This window comes from Acromyrmex echinatior, chromosome 5, assembly GCF_024713525.1.
Source record: "Acromyrmex echinatior isolate Ae372 chromosome 5, ASM2471352v2, whole genome shotgun sequence".
NCBI classification, from domain to species: Eukaryota; Metazoa; Arthropoda; class Insecta; order Hymenoptera; family Formicidae; genus Acromyrmex; species Acromyrmex echinatior.
This window is the reverse complement of record NC_141856.1, coordinates 3,773,608-3,797,522: the sequence shown is the minus strand read 5'-3', so window position 1 is coordinate 3,797,522 and position 23,915 is coordinate 3,773,608. Positions and strand designations below refer to the sequence as shown.

General features: G+C 34.4%; 3 long non-coding RNA genes across 4 annotated transcripts; 2 read left to right on the top strand and 1 right to left on the bottom strand.

The window, feature by feature from the left end:
• Positions 1–3,301: 3,301 nt before the first annotated feature.
• LOC147909710 (uncharacterized) lies at positions 3,302–6,012 on the top strand. The gene is made up of 2 exons (XR_015545257.1): positions 3,302–5,502; positions 5,855–6,012. It is a non-coding gene; the product is annotated as an uncharacterized LOC147909710 (long non-coding RNA).
• Positions 6,013–8,558: 2,546 nt separating this feature from the next.
• LOC105148616 (uncharacterized) lies at positions 8,559–23,110 on the top strand. Of its 2 annotated transcripts, XR_846469.2 has the most exons (5): positions 8,559–8,806; positions 13,951–14,292; positions 20,402–20,577; positions 20,876–21,045; positions 21,141–23,110. It is a non-coding gene; the product is annotated as an uncharacterized LOC105148616 (long non-coding RNA). The 2 variants fall into 2 exon arrangements; XR_015545149.1 differs by lacking the exons at positions 20,402–20,577; positions 20,876–21,045; positions 21,141–23,110 and adding exons at positions 15,783–16,097; positions 17,494–17,955 and having other exon boundaries at positions 13,951–15,704.
• Positions 9,733–12,996, bottom strand: LOC147909709 (uncharacterized). The gene is made up of 2 exons (XR_015545148.1): positions 12,206–12,996; positions 9,733–12,134 (listed from the first exon to the last, which is right to left on the bottom strand). It is a non-coding gene; the product is annotated as an uncharacterized LOC147909709 (long non-coding RNA).
• Positions 23,111–23,915: the final 805 nt, after the last annotated feature.

The window sequence follows — 23,915 nt, the reverse complement described above, 5'->3', positions numbered from 1 at the left end:
AGCGAGGGAATGTATTGCATAAATACTTTCTTTAAAAAAAAACCACAGAAAAAACTTGGACAAACCCAGACAGCACAATAAAAAATGAAATAGGTTATATCCTCAATTCGAACAAAAATATATGTACCAACGTCTCCGTCTTAATTCATTTCGATATCAGTAACATCGTCTGGTAAGAGTATGTTTTTGAATTGATAGAAGACTCGAAAGAAAGAAGTTGATATTAAGATATTTACAACCATGCAAGGAGAGTTTGAAAACCGAAGAGTGGAACCAGAACTATTTGGCAGGGGAAATTAATCCCCATATGCGAGCTCATCCGTTTGGAACTAAATACACTAAATTCAAAGATCATCAACAACGTTAAATCTGCAATAAGCGAACATGCGTATTCAAAAACAGAGACAGCTAAAATTATCCCGATTACAGAGAGATTCATTGAAGAAAGAAGGAACACTGATAGAGATTCTATAAGATATATTCAACAAAAAAATAAGGGAGGCGATCCGAAGAGATGTAAGAACATATAAAACGAGGGAAATAGAGCAAGCAATAGAGGATAACATGAATCTTAAGGGGATGCTGTCCTGTTTTACCATTAATTATTAAAGATTCTTTTTTTTCTCTTAATTGTGTTTATGGATTGAAAAATCCTTCTCCACAATTAAAGTATCGACAACAATGCAATTCGCCTGCTACATTTGAATACGAAAAACGAAAGAAAATTGAAGACTTACAGTTTTGTTATCGGCTTCTGTAGTCAACACATCACCATATATGCTGCATATAAGAGTTTTAGATCTTGCATAAAAAGTAGCTGGCGAATTGTAGAAAACTTGAAAGAACAATCCTATGTTTTTAGAAACGAAGTAGGGGTTTTATATAAATGAAGATAATTATTTTAATTGCACTGTTCTGTCTTTTACATACATTTTATTTAGTAAATTATTGATGCATATATATAAAATAACATATATATATATATATATATATATATATATATATATATAATATATGTATATATAATAGCATACATACACACGCGCGCGCGTGTGTGTGTGTGTGTGTGTACATATATACAACACATGTTTAAACTTTATTTACTGAATTATTTATACATACACATATATCAGGGCTCGGAACGCGATGTGTGCTTCGGTTGAGCTTCGATTCTGCTCGGATGTCGGAACGACAAGCGGCAATTTCATAGCAGACGTAGCATATAAATGAAATTTTCGAATACTCATTGCTCTTATATTAAAGCTCATAACTCGTTTTTGCAAGCATAGTATTGTTCTTTGAGATTTTCTGTAAATCGCCAGCTACTTATTTTAAACGTGCAAGGTCTGAAATTATTGTATACAGCACATTTTTTATTCGACTTGGATGTCGAAATGTCGACTTAGTAAGAAGTGCCGTTCCTCTTATCGCGCACAAGCAAAGTACCGCTATTTAACTACAGAAATGGATTGAATCATTGTATAAACCAGCAATATATTATCGGCTGGAAACGCTATAATAATAATATATTTTTGTATACATAAAAATATATATCAGGATCGTTGTTTAGAAAAGGAATCATGCGTCCTTGCTGCATCGGCGATGATGCCAAATCAGAATCGATAGAAATCTCATTCTTGAATTGCAGAACGAATTATTGAAACAGAAGTACGACAGAGTGAGACAGAGAAAAAACAAAAAAGGATAGAAATTCCGATTGTAATCGGTGAGGTTCCGCAGCATGCCAAACTGGGCTTGTCGAACGAAACAGCGAGTATATTCTTCAGAGCCTCTCTCTCTCTCTCTCTCTCTCTCTCTCTCTCTCTCTCTCTCTCCTTCCCCTCTCTCCCTCCCCCTTTCCCTCCCTCCCTTTTCTCTCTCTCTCTATGGTCGCTTCTGTTTCTAGTAACCAAAATGCTTTCTGGGAAATTTTGGCCGCTCAACGTGTATAATTAAAAGGAGAAGGATCATTATAAATAACATATAAGTTTTGATAAATTATAGTAATCCTCTAATTTATGTATAATAGCAAAAATAATTTCAAAACATGATAATTTACGAGATATTGATATTTCCATGATTTTCCATGAGCGTTACATATCACGGTCATAGAAGTGATTTGCAAGATCTCGGCATGGTCTCGCACGTAAGGTGCGAGATCGGAATGTTAAAGATCCCACGATCGATTCCTTTTTTCTTTTTTCGTAATTTTTTTTTTTATAAGTGACATGGTTAATAAACACATTACAGGCTAAATATATTTTTATTTAATTATTAAAATTATATGTGTATTTCTAAAAGTTTTAAACAGACAATTGCAAAAAATAATTCGACGTATGCGTCCAGTAGATAGAAAATTAGTATTTTTATGTAAATGAGATCTGTTTACCTTTAGAAAAAATCCAAAAAGAAATCATGTTCCTGTAATAATGTTACGTTTGATGTCGATCAGTACTTTCTGTGAAATGTTTTTTTTATAACTATCATCTGAATGTATGAAAATTCTGATAATCAATCAAATCGCAAAAGTGCGATGAATATATTTAAAAGGATGATGTCAATTTAATTTTATAATTAACAAATCAAAAAGCTTTATATGTGCCTTTATATGCAATATACAAATAATTTTTTATTTATCTATTGATTCGGTATTCTTCCTATAATTATTGGAGTACATGTTAAATTTTGGACCGATTTTTGAAACGTCGCCTTTTCTCCCCCCCTCCCCCCCCACCGCCGCTCAATGCTCGATGACCGAACCACACCGGATCACGCGCGGATGTATATCTCAGGAGCGTTGCACTAAGAAATATGCTGTCCGTACCTTCCAGAAAATTATCAATCCTTTACTTTCCTTAGTCTTCTGTGATGTTTTCTTTATTCAACATGCCTTCTTTATTCATAAAAGAATAAAGAAGACATGGCGGAGTTATTGGAGGTAAATCATCATTCCAGTTTAAAATTACGCATCTCGTTCTGTGTCGATTAGCCTTAAATTGATATTATCAGTATTCTATATTAAAAGATATTATATTTTGTGGCACATAACCGTGGTCAGTAGTTCTTTGAAAGAAAACCGAATGTATCATAAAAATAATAAAGTAATATTTTAAAAGTACATAATATTAAAATGTATTTACTTAGTAATATGATGTTCAATCACTATTATTAAGAAAATAACAATTATGTAGGAAGAAAAATATTTTCATAATAATTTTCATGCTAAAATGTTATCATGATAATTTTCATGTTGGAAGGTATGGTCGCAGCATGTTTTTTATACTATGACGCTTCTGAGATGCACGTCCGCGCGCGATCCAGCAGTTCAGCTGTCGACCGTTGAGCGGTTGTAAAGGAAAAATAGGCAGCACTTCAGAAATTGGCTCGAAATGTGTAACTAGTTTCGAGCAAGTACATATATAATTTTCATAATTTTATAAAAATATATTTGGAATAATATGTGTATTAATAACGTTATTTATTTAAAAAAAATTATGAAAAAAAGGAAAAAGCAGGATCGAATATAGGATTCTCAACATTCTGATCTCGCACCTAATGCCCGAGACCACGCTGAGTGATCTTTTTGCGGATCGTCTCTATGAACGCGGTACATAAAATACACGGAAAATCGTAAACTATATCTCATCAACTATTACGTTTTAAAATCATTTTTGCTGTTATACGTTAATGAGAAAGATATATGATTAACTCTTTCACTTACAACATCGTGTGGTAAAGAAATCGGGCCAAACATAAGTATCATTGGCGAGAGCCGTGTTACGTTGTTATGACGAATGTTGCTATTGAGATTTTCTCTGTTTTTTGAGTTAATGTATTTAAACAATTTATTCGGAGATCGGAGATTAAGAATGTGGTTCACTGGGAAGTACCGGATAATTTATAGGAAGGGTAATCTTGAATCCGGTGCCAAAAAGATTACCGCGAAGTTTATAGGCGAATCTACGTGGATCGCCTTTTAGAATGTTTTTGTAATTAGGAAACATGAGGTTGACCTCCAATTTCTTTAGAGTGTAGACGGGTTCGCGGGGTGAGTCTACCGGTTTGTTTTGATGTAGCAATTGTGCTAGTTTTTGAAAATAGGGGAAAGGATCTTGGTTTGAAATAAGAGCCGATTTAATTTGGAACCTTAATCTCTTTTCTCTTTGTCTTCGTCCGCCTTTAGTAGGCATGCAGGTAATGCAAAAAGAATTACAATAATAATGTTCCGGAGAATCGTCGTAAGACGGGGGCCACGCTATTGGCAGCGACAATCGTAACAGCCCCTCGGATACCCATATATATATATATGTACTTATAAGTAACCGAAGATCAGAGATTTAGGTTCCGTCCGATTCGAGTCAATATTTCCATTTATTAAAACAAGCAAAACAATACGAAAAAGAAAAATATGGAAGTTCTGATGAAGAGCGAGAATAGTTCTCACCTTGATCCGACTATGCTGGATAGATTTCTACTTATGGTTTGCGAATGAATGACTGAATGACTATAAGTATGACTGAACGTATAACTGTAAGTAAGACTGAACGTATGTAATGACTGAATGTGTATCTGAATTTATAACTATAATTTATAACTGACCTATAACTGTAACTGTAACTGCAACTGTAACTGACTGTTTCTGTTTTTGATAGCTCCTTTTATACTTTGAAAATGAATGTGGGAGTCCCACAGTTGTCCTTTCAGGACCAATCAATACTCCTCAAAATTTGGTAGAACCTATACTCGCGCTTTCCTTGAGATAAGGCAGCAAGGCTCCGCGTAAGCCCTACTCCCCACTCTACAAGTTTATTCTTAAGGGGGTATAACACCTTTGCGGCTTCAAAAAATAAAAAAAATTTTTTATTGGCTTAAGTGATACTTTAAGATGTCTAGAATATGATCCCATTAACCGCGATCCCATTGACCGCATTAATACGATCCCATTACGCCTAAGCGATCTTGAATTTATTTCACGTCGAAAACAGCTATGCTTGTGTGTTTCCTCTAGCGCGGGGAGAGGGCCTCGGGGCGCTCACCGAGCTCGCTGCCTTTCTCTTGTGTTTGTCAAGTATTTCAGGATGAAGTTTTCAAAGCAGTCAAGCCTATCTACGAAGAATTAAGTTCTGACGATTTATTATCCCGCTGTCTTGGCGGGTATACTCAAAATAACAACGAGAGCTTCAACTCTGTGCTGTGGTCTATAGCGCCGAAAGGAGTCCACAGCAGCAAGGCGATCGTTGATATTGCTGCAAATATTATTGTTTGCAATTTCAACGATGGCCTAAAAATTGGAAATTATGCAAGTTCTTAACTTAACGATTGGTACCACCTGCTACAACTTTTGCATAAAAACCGATGAACCGGCGGATCCGCGCAGCCGAGCGCGCCATGACTGCGGAAGCTAAAGCAGCTCGGAGACTTGACATGTCCAATAAAAAGGCCAAAGATGATGAAGACCTTAATTTGGAAGGACAATTTACGGGCCAGGCATTGCCGATTAAGGTAATAAGCTAATAATTGCAAGATTTCTCGTACCAAAACTTAAAACGCGTTTTCTGAAAAACACTATTTTTCAAGCTGGTGTACATCACAATGCCCGCAATTTTTATCCGATCGACAAAAATCAAATATCTTTATACTCAGCATGGGTGCCTTTATGGTACTACCTAGCCTTTTTTAAAAAGAATCACTAGATTTTTTTTGGCAATCGATTTTATGTCAGATTTTTAGGCGAAAATTCGTTTTTTTTTTCAAAGTCGCGCCATTTTCTCAAAAATTGATATTTTTTAAAATCCACCGGTCTACCTTAGCCAAACTATCACAGATTAAGAATCAATTTGTATTTTTGCTTTAGGTCACTCCAGTCAGCCACAATCGTGTACACCAGCAAGACATACGCGACGCTAGCGGCCTCTTTTGACGGCGTTTATTTTATAAACCATGATGATTTTTCAAAAACAAAAAATATGTTCAGTGTCTTTAATATGTAAATAAAAAAGCCCAAAGACCCGATTTTGAATTGCGCACTTCTTTGTATGTAAAAAAAAAATCTTGAAAATGAGGTCGATTTTGGCAATAAAAGGTGTTATACCCCCTTAATAAGTAATAATTGAGTTTTAATAATTTGTAATAAAAATTCGGTTTTCCTTAATATCCTTTATGCGAGACGAATTCACTACATTCATATGTTTAATTTAATTTTATTAGAAATAGAAAAAGGAAGAAAAAGATATTCGTTCTCGCATTCAGGAAGATTTCTATTTTACTGCTAATTACTTAATTATTAAACGCTAATATATTAGGTGTAGTAAAAAGAAATCCATTATTTTTACTACACCTAATATTAGGTGTTGGAATTAATTCGTAGCGTTTTACAAGAGATGGCACAAGCAGTACACTATTTCGTTGTTACCTATAGTTCTGTATACATTGTAAACATCTATCATAGGACGTCATTTGCCGTACATAACCTTTCTTGAAATCATAAATAACAATACTGTATAATTCATTGAATATGTCAAAATTTGTGCCAGATAAAGTGTTTTTGCGGGGAGTTTTGCTTCATTACTTTAATATGAACAAAAGTGCAGCTGAAGCTCATCGTATTTTAGTGGATGTGTATAGTGAACATGCTCTGGTTGAGCAAACGTGTAGGAAGTGGTTTGCACGTTTTAAAGCTGGTGATTTCGACTTGGATGACAAGGAGCGACCTGGTCAGCCGAAAAAATTTGAAGATAACGATTTGCAGGCACTGCTCAATGAAAACTCATGTCAAACACTTAAAGAATTATCTACGTCATTGGAAGTTGACTTCTCAACAATAGGAAAACGTCTTAAAAGTTTGGGCATGATCCAGAAGGAAGGACATTGGGTCCCATATGAATTGAAACCAAGGGATATTGAGAGACGTTTTCTCACGTGCGAACTGCTGCTTCAACGGCAGAAAAGAAAAGATTTTTTGCATCGGATTGTTACCGGTGACGAAAAGTGGATCCATTATGACAATCCAAAGCGCAGAAAGTCATGGGTTAAGCCCGGCGAACCATCAACATCAGTGGCAAAGCCCAATATCCATGGCTCAAAGCTCCTGCTCTGTATTTGGTGGGATCAGAAGGGTGTCATATACTACGAACTGCTAAAACCGCATGAAACCGTTACTGGAGATCTCTACCGACGGCAACTGATGCGCTTGAGCCGTGCATTGAAGCAAAAACGGTCGGAATACTTCGAAAGACACGATAAAGTCATCTTGCTGCACGACAATGCTCGCCCACACGTTGCAAAACCGGTAAAAACATACCTGGAAACACTTAAATGGGAAGTGCTACCGCACCCGCCGTATTCTCCTGATATTGCACCTAGCGACTACCACTTGTTTCGATCATTAGCTCATAGCTTGTGCGAGCAGAAGTTCACATCTTACGAAGATTGTACAAAATGGTTCGATTCCTGGATTTCATCTAAAGATGAACAGTTCTTCCGACGCGGTATTCATTCACTGCCCGAAAGATGGTCAAAAGTAGTAGAAAGTGATGGGAAGTACTTTCATTAATGTATTTTTTAATGCTCATGTGAAATAAATAACATTCTTTCATTAAAAAAACGCTACGAATTAATTCCAATACCTAATAATATATACTATTACTAATGTTAATGTACTCTTTTATTTATAATAATGTTAATATACGTTTTTATATTTGTTATTTTATAGGAGGGCTTCTTTGAGAAAGATCGTGTGATATTCTTAGGCATTCTTTAGAATAATCTGTAGATAATTTGTATGACGCATAAAAGTATATAACGTGATCTATCTGTTGGTTTGAATGTTTAAATAAAGAAACTAAATATACCCTCCTATAAAAGAGAAAAGGAATTTTCGGTTTTGAAATAAAGATAAAATAGGGATGAAATATTAACCTAGGGATAAGATAAAAATAAGGTATAAATCGTATATCTACAATAAAGAATGAGAGGATTTTATCGGGATGTAACATCTCTCTCTCTCTCTCTCTCTCTCTCTCTCTCTCTCTCTCTCTTTAAGTCATGCGTGATGCACTTAATGTGCGCCACGCGTGATTATATTGGGTCATCTAAAAAGTATCCGCGGTTTTTTCACTAGATGGTGTTGATGGTCATATATCTAGTGACAAAATACCGCGGATACTTTTTAGATGACCCAATATATAAAATAAACATAAGTGTATATAGAGTATGCCAATTATAGAAAAGAAATGCTTACAATTGTGGATATATTCTAACGTTTTCTTGTTCAATAGAGATCTCAGTACTTTCTTTTCAATTCGTGATGTTATTGGGCAGATTTGGATTTTCTTCTGATGTAGTTAATTTTTCCGCTGCTTCCTCTTGAGTTTTTGGGAGAGATGTATAATTAAATTTGTAACTGAGTCTCAAAGGGCCTCGATCAGATGTAATGACCAACCAGATTGTAGATTGTATGTATAGCGTATCCATGTACATGTATTATAGTGTCTATAATACATGGAAATAGATTCCGATTATTCCAGCGTTGCCGAAGGAAATAAAATTTCCCCAGATTTTTTTCCATGTATTCTTTGTAATTTTCTGAATTGAACTCTCATCTAAAAGATGCGAAAGAGAGATTTCTTGGGAAACTGTGGGTTCGCCTTTAGCTCCTCGTGCCATAGTATTTAGAATTCCGTTTTTTTCGGCTGGGAATATTATATGATCCCGCAGGTTTTCGAGATCTTGTCACTGCCGCTTGCTGTTAGCGATCCAGGAGTTGGTGTCATACGATACCATCTATTATTTAAAAAGAACATTGGAGGTATGATACGATTGCAGGAGATTTGCGTGCCTGTTTTAATTAATATATGCGTTCGTGGGAATAGAAAGTATGTCTCATTATCTTTCTGAACTGGCAGTTCTGAGTAACATTCTTTAACATGTTGAATTTTTACATCTACTGGAGTGCATTCAATGATATGCACTACTTCTCCAGAAACGACGGTCATGAATTCGAGTCCTTTCATAATCTGGTATGCGAATTCGTCTGGTGAATTTATAGCGAGGCTAAGTGCGCCTTTTAAAATTTGTTGCTCCAGATTACAATGTTTGAGAACATCTCTATACAAAGTATTCATCTGAGAGCGTATATGTTTTTCCACATATACAAATTTAAAGTTGATATAGGTAAATATGTCTAGATTTTCAGCAGATATTCGCCGTTTTGTAGTAAAAGATTCTTCCTTTTTAGTTTCGAAAATTAACAGTTTTGGGTGTTCTGTCTTTTTATTAATGTATATTCACATAGAAGTTCTTCTCCTGTCCTGATGAGTGCAAATGTTACATCTTGTATTTATAGTGAATATACGATTTGCGGATTTTCGTAGGTATGAAGCATTCTATTAGCATATCCTTCGTAAAGAACTATCCTTAGTAGTGATTAAATTGACAATGGTCCATTGAGGCTTTTTATAAGGTTTTCCAGAAGGTATGTCCTCCATATAAGTGGTGTCAGTATATGGGCAGATTGTGCCCGATCTTAGATGAACTTGATTTGTTTCCAGATGTATAGTAGTTTGGTAAGAAGTTTGTGTGATGATCGTTGTTCCTTGTACGTTATCCCAAGTGCCGTATGGAATATTCATCAGAATATTCATCAGAATATTCATCAGAATATTGTGCGCCTGAACATCGTTTTAAGCTCGTAGATCCGGCGAAAGTAGTTGGTCGTGTTGTGCTCTGATTTATTTTCAATGAATATATGAAATTATTGGTACTAATGGAAAATACTTCAGTTAAATGCATCTTTCTACATTCGTCTGCAGTTATTTCCAGGATATACTCTGCTTGTGCATTTGTTACCATTGAAATGTGAGAGTGCATCCCACAATAGTATATAAATCGATTAATAGACATTGCATTGAATTACATCTATGGACTCGAATTTTGATAATTGAAGTAATTGGATATACGTTTTTTCAATTTGCGGTTGAGTTAGAGGAATATTGCAGCTTTTAACAGCTAAGAAAGATAAAGTTGTGACATTCAGATGTGGTGACCCGCAATCATATCTGATGATTCCGTGTAACTTGAAGGATGTAGAGATCCACATGAGCACGGCAAATAACAATAGATTCCTTTCGCTTTTTCCTAAAAATACATTTTAAAAAGGGAAAAGAAATAATTATACATAAAATTATTTGCAAAATACAATACATAAATACATTATATACAAAATACAGTACTTATTACTAATTGCGTGTGTACTTATATAACTTGTTTTAGATATGTATATATATATATATATATGTAAAAATTTGGATTGTTACAATTCAAATCTTTTCCATCTCATTCCTTTTCTAAATGAATATGAGACACCTTTAATTTATTAGGATGAACAATTTTTTGTTTTCCTTTTACAAGAAGTTTTATATTACTATTGGATAATATATCCAATATTGTGTGAGGTCCTGTGTATTGATTACCGAGTTTGCCCTTCTTAGGTTCACACAATAAGAAAACTTCATCGTTGACTTGAAAATGTTGAGGATTGATCTTTCGATTATAATACCCTTTGGATTTTATTTTGAAAGTTATTATTTTCTCGTACTAATTTTTGTATATTATGTATACGTCATGAGCTGTGTTAAATAAGCGTCGGATGTTTTTAATTTTTCTATATTATTAACGATTTCATTGGATGAAAGGCTAGCTAATTTATCAAATACTAACTCATATGGAATGTATTCGGTAGCCTCGTGTGTGCTTGTATTATATGAAAAAGTGTATCTACTAAAAAAAGTGGTGTACTAATTTATCTCATTCTGTGAATCTGTCTACAAACTGCTTCAAAAATTCTACTAAAACTAAGTGAGACCGTTCTAAAGCTCCATTGGCTTGTGGGTAGAAAGCGGTCGTTTTGAATTGTTTAATTTTAAATTTTTTTGCAAATCTTTTCATCATGTTGCTAAAATTACTGCCTCTGTCCGTATTGATTTAGGAGTTCTAAACGTACAGATAAAAAATTCTAGGAAGGCGTCAGCAACACTTATGGTTGTAGAGGATTTTAAAGAGATGGCAAGAATTTCGTTAAATGATCTTGGATAGTTAATATATAAGAATTTTGTTGAGAAGTTGTTGGTAATGGTCCGACTATGTCCATTGATATCTTTTCGAATGCAGAATATGGAGTATCTGTTATCAACGTAGGTTGTTTTGTTTTGATGCGAACCAATTTTTTTATTTGGCATTGTAGACAACGATTAATGTAATCTTGTATGTCGGATTTCAAATTATTCCAATAGAAGTTTTGTTTAATGCGATTTAGTTATGTCCTTATGGCCACCAACTACTAAGGAATGTGATTCTTTATAATAGAATTTCGTCTTCCTATTTCTGATATTTGCATATTTCTGGTAGTCCATAGCAGATAACTAGTTTAATTGGAAATCCTATTAATGACTTGCGAATATAATAAAAAATTGTGCTCCATTTAAAATCATCAATTTCTGTTGTTTTTTCTACGCTTAATACCTCTATTGAGGTATTATTTAGTGTTTCGTAAAGTGGAATTGATAATTGATCCAACTTTGTTACTCTATCGTTTATTTCATTTTTGCAAATCAAAATAAAATGAGTTTTATTTCCCTTTTTAATAAGTGTCACCTCCCTATCTGACCCTTAGACATTTGTGGAATTAATTTTTGTTTTTGAAGACTCTTGGATCCATTATCGCAAGGTTCGCCGTCTGCGCTCATAAAATATAAATAATTTTCTTTGTGCATAAATATTTTATCTCGACTATTTATAATATTATGTATTTGTGATCGTGTTACGATTTGTGGATCGTTAAAATCTTTGGTTTTATCCTGATCAAATTTATTGAAATTTTTCTTCTTCTGTTGAGACTGTTTTACGGGTTTGTATTGTTGGTTTACATTCAGGCTCTGATTCCTCTATCATTGATCCTTGCACTTGCTTTAAAACTGTAGCCATATATATTTCTCCAGATTTTCTGACTACATAGCGACATGCCATTAAAATTTTATTTGGATCATTTGCATGTTGTGCACTGATATTCGCACACTCTCGTTTTGTCCTATCAGATGACAAATGGAATTTAAGACATAGATGGCCTGGTCTAGGCGCAGCTGCAGGGAGAGATTTAACATCATCAATGTGAACAGTCTTTAAATTAGGAATGTTGAAAAAAGAATCTAACCATTTACCATATTTCCATTCAAATTTACTTTGCGTTCTTTTAATATCTTCCTATTTTTTATTTGTTTTACTGCGCAGTTTTAATTGCAATTTTTAACTTATTTAATTGACCAATGTTTACAATGGTATTAAGCTGCAGGTTCAGTTTATTCAAAATATAATTTACTATCCCATCTCTACATCTGTGTTACGTACTTTTAATGCTTCTATAATTTCCCGCTTCGTAAAAGACATTTTGAAATTGCGAAAGATAATTAGCAATGATAATTTGATGTGCAATAAATCTAAACCTAAATGGATCATATATAAGTTTTAAGTGTCAGATATATATATCAAAAAATTATGTATGAATAAATAAACTTTCAAAAGCTGTCTCCTAATAAGTATATCGCAAAATTCATAATATATTATGTCCAAAGATTCAAGCCAAAAATATCAAGTGGGATAAAATAACCGAAACAAATTTATGCAAAGTCGAATACGGACTTTTCTTCATATACACAGTTTGCTGCGTTCCTCTTGCGTAAATGCACGTAGTGATGAAATCAAATTATTATATTAGGTCATCTAAAAAGTATCCGCGGTACTTTGTCACTAGATATATGACCATCAATATTATTATATATTGGGTCATCTAAAAAATATCCGCGGTTTTTTGTCACTAGATGTGTGCTGATGGTCATATAGCTAGTGACAAAGTACCGCGGATACTTTTTAGATGACCCAATAGTTTCGCACGACAGTAAATATAACGTATATATGATTTCTAATTATAAGTATACATATAATCGAACTTTGAATGTTTTAGACTATTTTGGCAATTTATCCTCTTAAGTGCTCTTAAAATTGATGTTCTCGCGCTTGCACGTTCATAAATGATATTTCTTATCAAATCGAAAAAGGCATATCTACATTAAAGCGCAAATAAATTGACATGTTAAATTGATCGATTCGAGGAAGAACATTATAGAACAACGTATCATCGATAGCCAGTAACTTTGAAGAAGATAATAAGTTGTTTGCTAGTATAACAGTTTTAATACTCTCAGAATCAATATTCAAATATAATATCTCCTATTTTCATGATTTGTATACTTTTGTTAAAGAATGATAAAATAAAAAAACTCGAATGATATAATTGATTGGCGATGTATAAATGCTATTGTTCGTATATATCTATTACAGATTTTATGTAACCTTTCAAGTTATTATTCCTTCCAACAAGCAAGTATTTGAAAAGTTCTAAAACGTTGAGAATACATCCAATAACTTGTCTAAATGAGTGCTGTATGTTTACTTTATCCAAATTAGAAAGTTGATTTTTGGCCAATTTTTCGACAATCTATCTCACTGTGCCATGGGACATAAGGAAACTCATGAGGAAAAAATCACACATGCGTGCATATGCGTGTATATTCATTTGTCAAAATTCAAGAAATACAATCTGCAAAACAACTTATTCGATTAACGGCATTTTAAATAAAACGGCAGTTTAATAAAATTCTCACAATTCCGATAATTCCGTACCATTCCGTACATTGCATGTGCATAAAAATCGACGGAACGAACATAAAACAGATTAAACCAATCAAGAACGTTCCGCCAATTCCGCATATGTATCATGGGATCGCGCCATTAGAATATCTATAAGAGGCTCCGCACAATAAAAGGAACAGGGGACAGAGAACAGAGAATAAGAACCTATCAAAAACAACCTATCAAAAACTATGTATTGTTATGTTCCAGGATTCGATCAGTCCTCGGATTCGATCCAACCTGAGGCTGTGATGGGTACGGAATTCGCGATTCCGGGTACTGAAGCGGCTGCGATTGATTTTGTCCAGATTGCCAATCGGCTAGATACGAGTAGCGATTATGGTCGACTCTAAGTCGTTCCACAGTTGCTCTCTCATTCCTCCCAAATATACTAGGAATTTTTTCAAGATTCCAGGCACTCGGAGCAACCTGTGACCACACGAAGGATAATGAGTATTAGAGAGCACGCGTGGCAAGTCTCAAATCGCTCAGAGTAACCGAGGTGGACGTAATGTCGCAAAATCCCGGAATAATTCTCCTTTTCGTGAATGGGTAACGAGATATAACATTCAGTGCATTTAACCGTTCCGCTCTCCTTATGCTGATAAAATAGAGCGGATACGCAACAACCACGGACCTACGCGACGTAAGGATTGACTACTAGGAGTCGAGCGTCGATAGGGAGGCGCGAACGTGAGAATACAGGGCACATGTTCTATGGTTCATTCATGATGAGGTTTCAATTAGCGAAAAGTAAAATAGTAGCTTTGTTATCTTAAGATGCTCAGCTGGATGCTCTGCAGTGTTCTCAATTGCCAGTAAGAAAGAGGGGAGGTGGTTGGACCAAGGCCTCTGTTGCTCCTTGGGCGAGTCCGGTTGTTGATTTCGGTCGCACTAATAGTCATGCGCGATCGCTTTTCGTTAGTGTTTTGCAACGAATGATTATATCATTAATGTTAATAATTAGCGAGAAGGTGGGGATAACCACTAAGCACTTGGATTAAGATTAATTAAGTATATATTTTAAAACAATTCATATCAGTACATTTATATTACGGGGTGATAACTAACGCGAGAGTAGTCTAATTTAAATTAGATTGCGAACTAGAAATTAGAACTTGCAATTATTAATAGAATCAGGAATTGAATTAGCAAAAGAGAGTTGTGTTCGGACTTAGAATAATAATTCACACGCGGCGTTTAGAGCGGCAAAAATAGCAAAACAATGGAAGGAAACTGAATCTCGCGCGCGTCCACTCTATATATCGCTCCCTGCCGCTCTTCTGATCTTTCTTTTATGGGCGTCCCTAAGACTCCCTTCCATTGACCATGCCGCCGTTGGTAGGTGTGGACAGAAGCATCAGGGTGCGATTACATGGAGCGCAGTACGCGGTGTTGACCATCAACACCATCTAGTGACAAAAAACCGCGGATACTTTTTAGATGACCCAATACATGGAGCGTGATTTGCGACACGAGCTAGTAATAAACTTTCATTACCGTACACTGCACGTTATGCACTTTTTAATGGAATTAATTGATTTAAACGCAATTATTAAGTAAATCTGTTAAAAAAATAAGAGTATCGATAAAGTGTGCATAAAAATAAGTTCATATATTTAAAAAAATTTATACTAATGTGAATTTCTCACTAGCAAACCGCGCTCCATTCATATATGTAATACTACTATATTGCTAACGGCAATTAAGAACTGCCGAAAACATCACGGTGCAGATGATCGCTTCTCACTTCCACAATTCGTGTACTTTCGCAATGCGCATGCGCGTGTTCCCAACTTATTTAATCATATTTTATCACGTTTGTGTCTGACGTGTTCAATAGTGAAGTTAAGTTTGTTATTTGACCTATATAAAAATACTAATTAAAAAAAGGAAATAATGCCGCGATCTTGTTATTTATGTAAAAGAAAAAGCACAGAGGATAAAAAGATAACTTTACATAAGTAAGTTTAATTACAAATGATGAAAGTACATGTCCGATTGCTTACAATGGTTAATAAAAATTAAATTATTCTTTTTAGATTTCCGAAAGTACCAGAAATATGTAAAAAATGGATCGACGCTTGTGGATTGCATGAAAAAAGTGCACCCATATTTATATTTGCTCACATCACTTTGAATTACCTGATAATTTAGTTGCATTAAAGAGATTACCTCCTGGGACTATATCCACTGTAGAAATAGCTGTACCAAATCACTCAGTTGAATTATCAAATGTGTCAACAATAAAAGTACTAAATACATCGAAATCTGAAGTGAACCTCTCCAATTTTGATATAATTTGAGTTATGCTAACGCTGTTCATTAAATATTGGAAGCTTCGATTTATCATTCATGTAAGTTACATATAAATTATTGGGAGTACAAATTAGTTCGGTCCGTTTTTTTCCGTGTTCAAAAATTTATTTCAAAACAAAATGAATGAACAGATTAATTAAAGTATTGTCCATCGCTGGCTACTACTTTTTTCCCATCTCTCAGGCAATTTTCGAATTCCATCTCGAAAAAGTGACTCGTCTTTGGAGGCGATCCAATTTTGAAGAAGTGAACCTGTGACTTGCCAAATCGTGCTGCATCCTTCGGAACATCCAGTAATCAGAAGGAGCAATGTCCGGAGAATATGGCGAGTGTATGCGGTAAAACATCCCATTTGAGCGTTTCCAAATATTTTTTTACGACTTTTGCGACATGAGGCCGAGCATTGTCATGAAAAAAAATAACTTTATCATGTCTTTGCTCGTATTCCGGCCGTTTTTCTCGCAATGCACGGCTCAAACGAATCAATTGTAGCCGATACCGATCGCCCGTAATGGAATCGCCAGGTTTCAGCAGCTCATAGTAAACAACACCCTTTTGGTCTGATCAGATACAGAGCATGATCTTCGAACCATGAATATTCAGCTTTGGTGTTGATGTTGAGGGAGATGGCAACGATTGACCGGGCTTAGTGTAGTATTTTTTCTTCTTGGGGTTATCGTAGAATATCCACTTCTCATCTCCAGTCACAATCCGATGCAAAACCTTTTCTTTGTTATCTTTGAAACTGTTCGCAAGTGAAAAATCGCTTTTCAACGTCTCTCGGTTTCAGTTCATAAGGCACCCAATTTCCTTGTTTTTGTATTATTCCCATAGCTCTCAATCGTGTAAAAACGGCTTGTTGAGTTACTCCCAATGATGCAAGCTCTTCTTGCGTTTGACTCTGATCTTCTTCGAGTAATGCATCTAATTCTTCGAATTTTTTTGGCTGTCTAGAGCGAGGCTTGTCTTCGCTCTACTAACGCTGAAATCTGATCATCCTTGAAACATCGAAACCATTCCCTACATGATTTATTAGTTGGAGCAGTGTCACCATAAACTTCGACAAGCATTCGACTTCTGGGCTTCACTGTATTTTTCTTCCAATTAAAGCAGAAAATTAGAATCTCCCGCAAATGCTTGGTTAACACAAAATTCGACATTTCAAACACAGTAAAAATCAAGGTTTTTGTATGAAACTCAAAGCGATATAAAGCGATATAATATTCAAATTAAATATTATTAGCAGATGTCTAACCTCTTCGAAAACGCCAAAATCAGCTGTCACTATGAACCGTTCATAATAGCCGGAGCCATCTTTTGGAAAACGGACCGAACTAATTTGTACTCCCATATGTAGAAATAAAAATATGTATACTGATTGTAAGAGGAAATAACATAAATATTATTTTTGTGATAAATATTTTATTCTTTCAGTGCCAATAATAGAAAGTACTAGTATGTCAAATTTATTTGAAGTGAATATTACATCTCCAATTGTATCTAATGAAACGGATTTTGATGATGAAGTTCAGCCAATATCCGAAGTTTCCATTTATTATTCGTAAATTATTAGGTGTTGGAATTAATTCGTAGCGTTTTTTAATGAAAGAATGTTATTTATTTCACATGAGCATTAAAAAATACATTAATGAAAGTACTTCCCATCTCTTGTAAAACGCTACGAATTAATTCCAACACCTAATAAATATAAATTATGTAGAAATAGAAATACATACACTGATTATAAAAGAAAATAAGTATTATTTTTGTGATAAATATTTTATATTTTTAGCTTCTAAAGAGAACATTTCTCTTCCTCGAAAAAAATGTTTGTTTACAGAGTCAAGATATATAATATTTCAGAAATTAATAGTGGCGTTAGTACACCGAGAAAAACGAGAAGATTAATCAATTTTATTAAAGAAATGGATCAAAAGAAAAGCAAACAAATCAAATCTTTACAACATGACAACAGAAGACTTCGAAAGCGAATTATTACGTTGCGATTAAGACGATTATATTCATCAAAAATACACAAAACTTATTTTATTCCATTATCAGTAGTATTAATTATAATTAGGATTGTGTAAAATTGTTGCAATATTTTTATCAACTAATGATATTTTAAATATATAATTATTACGTACAAATGTGATATACATACACAATAAATATATATTAGATGTACAACTTTGCTTTCGCCGTTTTCCTATAGATGGCTTTAACGGTAAATGGTGGTCGAAATAAATAGATCATAGACGTCATACAATAAACTTGGGCATCTGTCAACATAACCCCATAGAAACATTAATCGATTTGTGTCTGCATCATAAAATTATTCTGGATTGAAAATGTCAGTTTACGAGCCAAATTCTCGTCATTTGGGAGGTTTTAATTTTCTGCTTCAATATGAAGAAATCTGCGGCTGAGGCTCATCGAATGCTCTCAAATACTTATGGTGAGGCTATTAGTGAAAGAACGTGTAGTGAGTGGTTTCAACGCTTCAAGAACGATGATTTTGACGTCGAAGACCGACATAGGTTTTCGAAGATGCAGAATTGGAGGCATTACTTGATCAAGACTCGTGTCAAAATCAAAAAGAATTGGCACGATCATTGGGAGTGAAACAACAAGCCATCTCAAAACGCCTCAAAGTCATGGGAATGATTCAGAAGCAAGGAAATTGGGTATGAGTACCCGTACGAGTTGAACGGCAAGAGATGTTGAACGGCGTTTGTTTGCTTGTGAACTGCTGTTTGAAAGACAAAGAAGGGATTTCTGCATCGCATTGTGACTGGGGACAAAAAATGGGTTCATTACTAACTGGGTTCATAACTCCAAGCGCAGAAAATCATGGGGAGTTCCCGGCCATGCTTCCACGTCGACAGCCAAACCGAATATTCACGGCTCCAAAATCATGCTCTGTATTTGGTGGGATCAGCTCGGCGTAGTATATTGTGAGCTGTTAAAATCAACTGAAACAATCACAGGCGATCAGTATCGAACGCAATTGATGCGTTTGAGCCGAGCATTGAAAGACAAACGGCCGCAATACAACAAGAGACACGATAAAGTGATTTTGCAGCATGACAATGCTCGATCCCATGTTGCGAAAGTGATCAAGACATACTTGGAAACGTTGAAATGGGAAGTTCTACTCCACCCGCCATATTCTCCAGATATTGCTCCCTCTGACAATCATTTGTTTCGATTAATGGCACACGGCCTGGCTGACCAGCACTTCCGGTTTTATGAAGAAGTAAAAAATTGGATCGATTCGTGGATCGATTTGCCTCAAAAGATGACCAGTTTTTTCGACGCGGGATTCGTACGCTGCCTGAAAGATGGAAGAAAGTAGTGGCCTGCGATGGATAATACTTTGAATCATAAATGTATAATCAGTTTTTTACAATAAAGCCTCGAATTTCAGAAAAAAAAAACGGCGGAAGTAAAGTTGTACACCTAATATATATAATAAAATAAAATTACAATGGTATAAAATTAATTTTATATATACAGAGATATTAACATTCAAATAAAAACAGTACAATAAATATTTTTTTTTCAATATTACTATTTCTATATTTTTGAAATAAATTGTAATTATATTTATTAATAATTAATACAGGGTTGGCCATATTCGACGGAAAGATGTTTTTTTTTTCAATCATGGGAAACGTCGTTACTCGATCTAACATCTCTGTCAAAAGTTACAGTATTGCCGTCGAACCAGTAATTTACAATTAGAAGACATTTAACACTTATTTTGGATGTAAATGTTAAAGAGAAATTACTAAGAAATCAAATGTGATTTTAACAATTATATATTTTAGACTTCGTATTTCTTTTAATTATACTTTATAATATCTAATCTCTACAATACGTGCCATGAGTGCGCGTGCATACGTTCCTCGCATGTGCATTCAAAGTACACGAATTGTGGAAGCGAGAAGTCGATTTTCTATCTTGGCACACTCTCAAAAAGAGGCTGCGTTAGCAATATAGTAGTATGGCTCCATGTAATATCAGTGAAAGAAATAGGCAGTACGTGGTATGCGGTTTCCTAGTTGCCTAATTAGTTACTATTAGTTATTGTACCGCCCTCCATATAATTGCACCCTTAGGAACGTTTTCCAAGAGATGCCCGCGTATACCTCGGGGCTGTTAGTAAGTTTGTTCGGAAAAGTCATCGGATAAAAATGAAATTATTGCGGACGTGACAGTATTCCACAATACATGATTTCTGATAAGTTGAAATTCTTATTCTCTATTCTCTGTTCCCTATTCCTTTTATTGTGCGGAGCCCCTAATAGTTGCAATTCAGCAGACTCAACTATTACAGAGCGGATTAGAGTCCTTAAAAAGAGAGATTCCTCAACTCGTCACGTGACTGTGGATGATTCTGACTGGAATATGGATCGCACATTTGTGCTCCATGAAAATGTACTATAACCTCAACCTATTCTGATAGAATATGCGTATTACATGTTAGAACAGCTATTGTTTTGACTATTTTTGGTAAGTTAATTTATTACATTTATGTAAAATTGTGAGAAAAAGTAATGTATATATTATCACGAATAAACTTTGAATTAATAAACACTTCATTGGGCACGTTCAAGTTGACAAAACGGCTAGCCTACTCGCCAAGCAAATGAACATAATTGGTTGTTATTATAGATCCAACCAATCATATTCAATCGTTCGGTAAGTATTCTTAAATGCTTTGCCGTCTTGAACTTGTCCATTATTAAAAATAAGTAGTACGGAAATTAGAGGTACCTGTTTCATTAATAATGTAATTCTCTTGTCGTAGATTTAGATTTTATATATATTGGTGATACCATATTTGTTGTGCATCCAGATGTTTTAATAAATCCGAGGATACACATTGGTCAGATTTCCCAAAGAAGACCAATATCGAAATGCATGGGCAGATTCTGCTTTGGGCGAGAACGCATCAAGATCCTTGGATAATTTAAAATTGTGCGAAGTGAACGTTTATCGTAATAATACTATGCAGAATCCAAATAAAAATAGTTTAAAAATTGCTTCTCCATTTAATGTTTTCCTTATTTCAGGTTTGAGCCATCTATTGTATGATATATAAGAATATACCAATAGTAGTGAGCGCTCACGGATCTGTTCCACACAATTGAGTCTGTTGAACGCGATCAATAAGCCCGGATCCTTATACGGACAACAGTGCTCTGACATTGAACGCTAATTGGTGAAAAACGGGCGATGGGGATCAATTTTAGCGCGCAAGCGGCTTTTCACCAATCTGCGGTATTAGAGTTGAGGACCCGAGCTAAGAGTACGGCCAATAGAGTGTAAATAAAGCAAAACCGAAACCGTGTCGAAACGCGCGCGCGTTTTCAAATGTGAAATGTAAAACTGAAGCTATGAGTCAGTTTCACCAACGTCAGTTACTTTATCCACCGATTAACTTTGAGTATTGCCAATTGCTAAACTGAAAACTCATTATCTCTAATCTAATTTCGAAAGTATATATTTGTAAAAAATATATTTACATTTCAATGTTTTATTTATTATCTCCACACAATACTTTTTCTTTATTATTACTAACAACAATAAGTTAGAAAGGCAGATTTTTAAGTCTTGCTGTTGATTATTCTGATGATAAAATTAATCAACGCAAATACATAGAGAATGGACTGCGCAATCCCTATCTAAGTAATATTCAAATATGGTCAACAATAATGAGAAAGAGGGAATGAGAATGTGGAAGATGGCCAATTTCTCTCTCATTCTCTCTCCCATCTCTTATATCATTGAATGGAAAAAGACAGAGATGGCCGTCTTCCACGGTCCCTCTCTCTTATTTTTAGCGACGATTTTGACACATGAATCTTGTCCATTCTCCATGTCTTTGAATCAACGGATAAGCTTAACTGAAGTTGATGAAACTGGCTTAACTGAAATTGATGACTGACTCTATGTTCAAAAATTTGCTAGTACTAAAAATCTATATATAACGTAAACTATAGATTTTCAGTAGTGGTAGTAAATTTTGGAGCACAACCTAAAGTGTAAAACTGAAATTGTATTACATACATATAACAATAAATGCGTTCAGCAGAATGCAACAATGTTGTTTTATGAATCTGCTGAGATAAGATTATTCCTCTAGATCTAAAAATATAATTCAATCAGCGCAAAGAAAATTTCCAACAATTGCAAAATAAATATTCTGCTGAACGCAGAAGGAAAGAGCCAATAATTTTATAATGAATAAGATAGGAAAACAAGACCGTTTATGTTAATTAACATTACTTTAAATCCGAAGCGCCACTACGGTCTACGGTTTTTTAAGATTAATTTGGGGAATTTTGGGGGGATTATTAACATTTCAGATCAATTGCGTTAATATCGACAACCATATCGACACGTAATTATCATTTCTGAAATTAATTCATTCGTTTAAAAAATATATTAGGTGTTGGAATTAATTCGTAGCGTTTTTAATGAAAGAATGTTATTTATTTCACATGAGCATTAAAAAATACATTAATGAAAGTACTTCCCATCACTTGTAAAACGCTACGAATTAATTCCAACACCTAATATATATTAGTTCAACATTTTAATACTTAGACCGTAGTGACGCTTCGGATTTAAAGTGAAATTTTATAATGAATAAATTAAAGAAGAGTAACAACAGAGGTAAACATAAATAGAATGAAAGTTAAATTTATTTAAAAATAAATAGTATGAAAATAAATAAGCTTAAAAGTAAGATTTTAGGAATATTAACTAGATTTTTGGGAGTATATTTAATTTTTTATTAGATATGTTTATTATAGTATTTTATTATAGTACTTTATTATTAATATATTAGGTGTTGGAATTAATTCGTAGCGTTTTTTAATGAAAGAATGTTATTTATTTCACATGAGCATTAAAAAATACATTAATGAAAGTACTTCCCATCACTTGTAAAACGCTACGAATTAATTCCAACACCTAATATTATTTATATAATACATTTTGTCAATTTACATCCAAAATATTATCAGTGATGATAGAATTGCATAATAATACCAAATAATAAATCAATCCTATATCCTATATACATCTTCCTGTATATTCTGAAGTACAAGTTCACCAAACACAGTTGGAATAGTATCTTTTTTCAGCATACGTTTGCCGTTGCGTCTTCAATTCAGGCCATATTTCTGCATTAAAATGTACCTGGAATAATATGGTCTAATCTTGTTGTCCTATGTTTCAGCCCAAATTTTTCGTCTTTTTGGGCCTCGAGAAAAATGACACATCTTAAAACCTTTTTTCGCAATATTTGTGCACTAATCTGCTACACAGTCAGGCATTGTATTATAGTTCTATAATGTGTCAAATATTGGGTCATCTAAAAAGTATCCGCGGTTTTTTGTCACTAGATGGTGTTGATGGTCAACCCAATAGATTAAGTTATAATAATTACACAAGAAATTCTTATTTCATTAAAAGAATATGTAATTCCACTCCAATCCATTCGCTATTCACCTCTCCTTCTTCTCAATTTGAATGACTCACAAATAAAATGACCAGCAAACAAACAACTCATCTCTGACACACACAAAACTCATTCAGTATAAATGATGTACACTGACAGTACATACGGATATGCAACTTCCGCTTTTGCCTTAATTTGGCGGACCAATTACCGATCGCTTTATTTTATTGGTCATACTTTTATGCTTAATTCACTGGACTGAATGATTGCTGCTCCGCTACTTGACACTTGCTGCATCCAGTGTGAATTAAGTATTATTCGAGTAAAGTGTACACTGGTTTAGCCACAAAAACAAACCTTTTGATTGGTCAGAGCCACC